At 42.4% G+C, this 8,223-nt stretch overlaps 1 pseudogene; it reads left to right on the forward strand.

Moving 5' to 3' along the window:
- The first annotated feature begins 6,320 nt into the window (after positions 1-6,320).
- Positions 6,321-7,409, forward strand: LOC132364601 (uncharacterized; annotated as a pseudogene).
- Positions 7,410-8,223: the final 814 nt, after the last annotated feature.

An 8,223-nucleotide genomic window follows, 5' to 3' on the forward strand; every position in this document is an offset into this window, starting at 1 on the left:
GTACCTGTAGCCCAGACAAACTCAGTCATGCTCAGGATCACCCAGTAAAAACAAAGGCTGGACTCTTTGGCTCCTTCATGGGCTATTTCTGAATTACTTACTACTTCTGGAGAACTCAGCCTAGGACACCGGAAGATAAATTTAGCTTTCCATATTTGACTGACAACATTTCTCCTTTGCCTTGCATTTGTGATCCAACCACTAGTGTCAACTTCATGTAATTATTGGGTCCCAAAGAACCCCCAGAACTCTGCTCTAGCATTGGCCCAAGTGGCCAGCCTCTACCCTCCTGAGGCATCTGATCCAGCCCCCTCAAGGGTTATGGGACTTCTCTTCATAGGGTTCCCCATTTTATATACTGCACGGTAAGCCTTTAGTTCATGGCAGCTTTTGATTAAAGAGGTATCTATGAGAGGCAGGTCTTGGACTTGTTCTCCAACCTGTAAAGTCCATGGGAAGCATGAACATGTCCACAATGATCAGGTTATATTCTGGTGGAAACAATCAGATTAGGGAGGTGTGGGATAGTATTCTTATGAAATCTGGTGAGGAAGAGTTAGACTTTGGTGAAGAGCAATTTACACATGGCAGATGCTCAATAAAGAATATCTTATCCTGTGTGTGTATGAATATATGTGCCCCTCATTTCAACGATCCAAAGAAGGGAGGGAGTTCTACAAATGGGGTCCCAAGACATCTAAATTGAATTGGTGAGAAGGAAGAAAAAGTAGGATAGGAATTAGAAGTACTAACCCAAAAGAAAGCATGCACTGAAACCTAAGGTTAAGAAAGTGTGGAAGGGACTTCCCTGGTGGTCCTGCGGCTAAGACTTCGCCTTCCAATGCAGAGGGTGCGAGTTCGATCCTTGGTTGGGGGGCTAGGATCCCATATGTCTCGTGGCCAAAAGGCCAAAACAAAGAGCAGGAGCAATATTATAACAAATTCAATAAAGACTTTAAAGATGGTCCTCATCAAAAAAAAAAAAAAAGAGGTGGAAGATGGAGACCAGTGACATTGTAGATTCTATTTATTAACGTAAGCAACACTAGCTGCTAAAACAAACACTAAAATCTCAGTGGTGTAATACAATGAAAGTGTATTTCTACTCTCAGGCAAACAATCCTGATTGCCAAATATCCCATCAGTGGATCCAATAAAAGATTAAATGTCCCTACCTCACATTATACAAAAAAATTAGTTCCAGGTGGATTGTGGATAGCCATGTGAAAGTTAAAACAACAGAACTTCTAGACCAGTGCTGTCCAATAGAACTTTCCGTGAAGATGGAAAAGTCCTTGTCTACTAGCCACATAATGCTATTGACCACTTGAAATACAGCCTGTTCAACTGAGGAAATTAGCTTTGAATTTTATTTAGTTTTCATTCATCTAATTTTAAATAGTCACATCTGGCTAGTGGCAACCCTAATGGATGGCACAGTTCTAGAAGATAACACACAACAAGATCTTCATGAGCCTGGGGTAGGCAAAGATTTCTTAAACAGGACATGAGGACTAATGTAAAGGAAGAAGACTGATACACTGAAATTCATTAAAATGAAGAATTTATGCTCACTAGAAGACATCATTAAGAAAGTCAAAAGGTAATGCAAAGTTGCAGTGCAAAAGTATGACAAAGGACTCATATCCCAAATACATAAGGAAATTGTATTCATCCACAAAAAACAGCAATAACCCAATTTTAAAAACAGCAAAAGATTTGAAGACACTTTATAGAAGAAATTATCTATCGAAATGGCCCAACATGCATATGAAAAAGTGTTCAATACAATTTGTCATCAGGAAAAGCAAATTAAAACCATGGTGGGATACCATGTATCCATCAGAATGGCTAAAAACAACAAAACAAAAAGAAAACTGACAATCCTAAGTGCTGGCAAGCACAAACTGGCATGCTCATTCTCTGCTAATAGAAATGTAAATTAGTGAAAGCACTTTGGAAAACTGGCAGTTTCTAATAAAGTTTAACATATACTTATATTAAACCAGCAATTTCACTTCTTGGTATATATTGAGGAGAAATAGGCACATATATGCACCAAAAAATATGAATTAGAATGGTTTTTCAGCTACATTCTTAAGAGCTCAAAATGAGAGTGACTTAACTGTCCCTCAGTGGTAGAAGCATGAATAAATTGTTATGTAGGTGGGCACAAGAATGTATGTGTATACACCAGGTGGAATATGAGGCAGTAATAAATACACACTACCACAGGAAAGAGTCCCACAAATATAATATTGAGTGAAAGAAACTAGTTTCAAAAAGATACCCCATTAATAATTTATTTATATAAAATTAAAAACAATCAAAAATAATCTATAGTGATAAAAATCAGAATAGCTGCTACCTTTGTGTGTATATGTGTGTGTTGGTGGGGGTGGGGAAGGGGAGCAGGTAAAGGCAGAGTCACGAGGGAGGAATCTGGGTGCTAGTAATCTCTGCTTCTTAATACAGATGCTGGTTAACCAGGTATGATTACATGGCAAAAATCCTTTGAGCTGTACCATTACCATTTGTGCACTTTTCTGTTTGCATGTTACGTGTCAGTAAAATATTTACTTAAAAAATCTCTGTGAAAATTTATGAAGCGGGTCAAAGAATGATGAGCCTCCAGCGTGAATGACAAAGAGAGGTCTAGATCAATGATAAAAGGTTTATTTTCACTTGTATGGCATTGTGTCTGACAAAGCTATGAACTAGAGATTGGGAGACTTCACCGTCTGAACTGTCACCTCTCAGAGAGGGAGTTGCCTTTTTATGTATTTGAATACAGAGAGGGCTCATTTATCCCTTTAATGAATATTATTGAGCACCTCAACTAAGTGGTGGGCTCTCGTTTGGAGGGGCCAGTTTGGAGTAGCAGGGCCTTTAAGTATTCAGAGAAGGTTAAAGCAGACGATGGGCCACTCAAACTTTTCCTTACCTTCTTTCTCCCCTTCACGGACAGCTCTCTAAGCTTTCTTCTGGCTGCCACGTTCTACGGAATTCTATGTGCTTTATATTAAGGTAAGTGGTGGTGCCCAGATATAATTAATTCAAGGCTTCTAGATGAATAATTTTGTCCCCAAATCTGCAAACTCTTGTGGGCAGAGGCTTTGCCTGATTCTTCTATGAGTCCCTGTGCCCAGCAGAGAGGTGAAACTTAGCAAAAGATTGAAGGTGTGGAGAATGAAAGAATAAATGCTAAAAGCATTTAGGACATACCTGCTTTTATTCCATTAGAGTTTTCTTTCTCATTCAAGGGGGAAAACATCTAAGGGTTAAAAACACTCAACAGATAATGACGTGGAGTGACAGAGATCTTCCTCTTCAAAGTTTTGATGTGGATACTGGCTACCTGATTCCCAATCTCACCAAATTTAAAAAAAATCTCACTTATGTCGCTGTCCCATTATCAGCTACCTGGGGACATTCTATGGATCAAACCTTTTTCTCCTTAAAATATAGACTTCCCATATCAAAGACAGATAGCACATCAATAACAGATAACACTGGTATTTACCCATCCTTCCATACCAGGTTAACAAAAAGTTGCAGTCTTGTTTTCCTTTTCTATGACTTGGGATCTCTATTCCGTGAGCTCACAGAGGGTACTGAGAAATGCATACTTTTGTTCTTGAGAAGAAAGGAAGATCTAGAATCAGATTTTTAAATAAATGTGTTGTTTTCGTGTCTTTTTTCTCAACCATGAAGATTCTCTTCCCGGGAACACTGGGGACTTGATTCTGATGACCTCATTTCCTTTGAATCCTTTGATGTTTTGTTTCCTCTGCCTGAAGTATTTTACTGTCACCAGTGAAACCACAGAGAAGACCATATAACTGAATGTCTGTCTCTTCCAAGCCCCGTGGATGTGGTGGTGGTGGGAACAGTTCTTGGCTTTGCCCTGAGATATTGGAACTCGTTGGAAGAAGTGAAAAGGCTAGCTGCCTGAAGGCTCCTTTCTTTTTTTCTAGCTGTATAGGCAGGATGGTAGGGTCAGATTAGTCAGTTTGTGAATTATTCACAGATGGATTAGCCAGCTGATGGATTATTCAGGCCTCTGTTCCTTTTCCATTTCTCTTACCCTGCCAGGCTCCGGTTTATTCCACTCCAACATGGTTGTTCTCAAGGCCGTAGAAAGAAGCAGGAAGAGAAGATGTAGTGGTGAACGATGGTACATAGCGATACTCAGAGGAGTGAAAATTAGTCTGATGAAGAATGTCCAGTCATGTAGAAGGCGGGGTGCGGAGCTTGCAGGAACTCAGCAACCTGGGCTGTTTCAAGGCATGCATCCAACCACTTGAAGAACATATCGAAAAACAAAAGCCGACACCCTGATGTAGGTAATGAGCAAGCTGGTGTTACGCGAAGGATGCTGGACTTTGGGACTCGGGTCCCTATCCCAGACACACTCTTCAGCTAGACTAAATCTGGGCTCTACAATGTGCCTCTGAGCCTAGTGATCTTTGGATTGCCTATTAATTTTATTTAAATTAAAATCTGTTGAGTACCTCCGCTATGCAAGGTGCTTTACAAAGAGTATTAGGATTGCTCTTCACTGCAAGTTATAGCTGACAATAGCTTCAAGTATAAAGTCAAGTAATGGTTAAGCATAACAGAAAGTTTGGCGGTATAAATTCCAGGGTTGGTAGCTCATTCTAGAGATGTCACAAAAGATCCATGACTTTCTGATTTTTGTTGCACTGCTATCCTCAGCATATGTCTGATTTTTTTTTCACATGGTTGAAAATGGCTGCTGAAGCTCAAAATAATCGTGTCCCCACAGGGATGGAGAGAGGTGGGGGGCAAATGGTCTTTCTACTCTCAATGCTCTTTCATTGAGGAGGCAAACACTTCCAGAACCCAGAAACATAACTCCTCTTACATCTCATTGACCAGAATTGTATCACATGCCTGCACCTAGACCAATGACTAGCAAAATGAAGTGAACTATCTCCATTGGTTTAGGCCAATCAAAAGTTATCCACCAGGTCTGAAGTCCTGGTCTACAGGAACAAAATAGGAAACTGATAGCAAGGAACAAGGGAAAATGAAAATTGAGTAGATAACCAATGGTATCTACTACTTATTTATTTGATTAGGATCCTAGTCGACTGAGTCTGCAGAAAGAAAGTCCTTAAGGGTCTGAAAAAAGAAAAAAAGTGAGAATGGATACTTATCAGTCTTTCCTGATTAGACTGGTAGCCACAGTGGCTCAGTAAGCATTATTTGGGCGGTTTAGGCTCCAGGCTTCGAAGTGTCAGTTCTAGCAATATGACTTGTTTTCACTGTTAAGACCTTTCAGTTCTTGGTGACATTGTTGTCTCATTTGTAGAACAGAATGAAGCCCATGAGCTTGGAGTTTTAATAAATTGATATTTTCATAGGTGCTTGAGATTGGAAATTATTGGTAAACATTAGTGAGAATTATTTATGAATGAGGAATATTCATTGCATATCTCTTTATAACTTTATACCAAAGATAATGGTAGGGTCAGGATCAAAATATAATTTCAGTGTCTTTAATTCTCAGCACAATTCAGAGTTTGTGATGTATAGTTTAAAGTGGTCTTTAAAAATAGATTTCAATGGCCAACTTAAATATGAATACCTTAAGAATATTACTGGTAGTATTTATTCTACCTAACCAACCATCTATTGGGATTTCCATGTGACTCTACTGCTGTTACATCAGCTTCAAATAGTTAAACTGACACCTCTCCTTTCCTGGAAGCCTCTGCTCTTCTCAAGTTTCTTATGTGGTTTATTCCATCACTGTGCACCAAGTTGCTTAGTTTTGAAAATCATGGTTATTCTTGATGACTCCCTTCTCAGAACATTCAGTGAGTTGTCAAATGTTATCAGTTCTGCCTTTAACACAGTTCTCATGCTTAACCTTCCTTGTTCATTTCTCTTTCAGGTTAGCAGACTATATTTACATCTGGGGTGATTATCTGGCAGGGGGGTGGTGGGTAGGTGAGGGTTTCTAGTGTTTGGAGGACTTTTCCGAATTTTCCAGGTTTTCTATAATCATTTATCACCAGAAAAAAATGAATATAAAAACAACAGAATCTGTTCTTCAGAGATGTTAATTCGGTTATTCTCAGTGTCCTTCATTCCTAAGTATATGATGCCTGTATCTGTCTCTGTCAGCATCTAATCTTCTGGAAGGCATGACCCTGGCTCGTAAACATCCCACACAGCCTAGGCATTCCAGCAGTGTTTGCTCAGTTAAATTTAGTTGAAGACTCGCCGCACCAGACAGCCTCTGCTGGTCCTCTGGCTGCTCCACGCTGCCGCTGCCTCGGCCCATCACTAGCGAAGAAGAAATCTCTACGCTCCTCATCCGCGATCGCTCTGGCATGTGCAAAGCTGGCTTTGCTGGGGATGACGCCTCTTGGGGGTCCGAGTTTCCATCCATCATCGGTCACCCCTGACAACAGGGTGTCACGGTAGGCTTGGGACAGTCAAGTGGCCGATGAGCCCAGAGCAAAGCTCAGCATCCTGATCCTCAAGTGCCCCATGGAGCACGGCATCATCACCAACTGGGATGACGTGGTATGGAGAAGATAGGCACCAACCACAGCTTCTACAGTGAGCTGCGTGTGGTCCCCGAGGAGCACCCCCTGCTGCTGACAGAGGCCCCCCTGAACCCTGAGGCCTACCCTGAGAAGATGACTCAGATCTCCTTTGAGACCTTCAACACTCCGGCCGTGTGCATGACTGTGCAGGCTGTGCTGTCCCTGTAGCCTCTGGCCGTACCACTGGTACTGTCCTGGACTCTGGAGACAGGGTCACCCGCACTGTGCCCATCTACCAGGAGTACACGCCTCCCCACCCCCGCCCCACGCCATCCTGCGTCTGGACCACGGTGGCTGGGACCTGACCGACTACCTCATGAAGATGCTCGCGGAACGTGACCGCAGCTTCACCATCACCGCCCAGTGGGAAATCATGCGTGACATCAAGGAGCAGCTCTGCCACGTCGCCCTGGAGTTGGAGCAGTAGATGGTCACTGCTGTGTCCTCCTCCTCCCTGGAGAACAGCTGCGAGTTGCCTGACCGTCAGGTGATCAGCATCCACAATAAACAGTTCTGGGGTCCAGAGGTGCTCTTCCAGCCCTCCTCCTGGGTATGGAGTCCTGTAGCATCCGGGAGATCACCTTCAACTGCATCCTGAAGGGTGACGTGTGGGGAGAACATCATGTACCCCACACGGCCCGCAGGATGCAGAGGGAGATCACCGGCACTGTTTCCCAGCAGGATCAAATCAAGATCAACCCTCCTCCTGAACACAAGTACCAGGTGCGGATCGGGGGCTCCATCCTGGCTTTCCAGTTGATGTGGATCAGCGAGCGGGAGTATGACGAGGCCCGTCCCTCCATCGTCCGCTGCAAATGCTTCTAAATGGACTGACTGCGAGCAGACCCATAGAATTTGCTGCATAAGTTCATTCAAGAGCATAAATTTGCCCTGGCAAGTGTGCACACCTCATGCTAGCCTCATGAAACTGGAATAAGCCTTTGAAAAGAAATTTGTCCTTGAAGTTTGTATCTGCTATCAGCCCTGGATTGTACAACTTGCTGATTTTGACCTTCTGTTTAAGTTAACTGTTCCTTTGGTCTATGTTTAATATCCTGTACGTATCTTTGATTTAAACCCCCAATCCATGCAGCTCCTTCACTACCTGGCTGAGGTGAGAACATGTTTGTGGAAGAAAAACCCATGGTCCTGATGAGAATCTGCGAGCCCATGAGTTTCTTGACCTGTGCAGGGTATTCGTGTGTAAGAGCTGCTTATTCCGGGATTTCTTTAGAGGCTGGCAAGAGTCCTGAGCCAGCTGGCATTTGTCTTTGGTGTATGACGGGGTTGGGAAGGTCCCAACCTTAGAACCCACTTTCCTTTCTTACCCCACAATTTCCTGCCAGAATACCTGGTGGTCGTTACTTCCCTTGAGATGGAAAATGGTTTGCATTTACACCTATAAATGGATTCATCCTTTCAATTTACGTAAGGTTTTTGTATGCAATTCCCAGTTCTTTAAGAGATGACAACAAATGTTGGTTTTCTACTGTCACGTGAGAACATTTGGTCCCAGCAACATTTGGTCATTGTGAGGGAAATAAAAGTACTGCAGTAAACAACAACAACAAATTCAGTTGATTGTTTGGGTGGAGGTGAACCACACAAAATTTTGTCACTCTTAAGATTAAAAAAATAA

The sequence above is a fragment of the Balaenoptera ricei genome, chromosome 4 (genome assembly GCF_028023285.1).
Source record: "Balaenoptera ricei isolate mBalRic1 chromosome 4, mBalRic1.hap2, whole genome shotgun sequence".
Classification (NCBI taxonomy): Eukaryota; Metazoa; Chordata; class Mammalia; order Artiodactyla; family Balaenopteridae; genus Balaenoptera; species Balaenoptera ricei.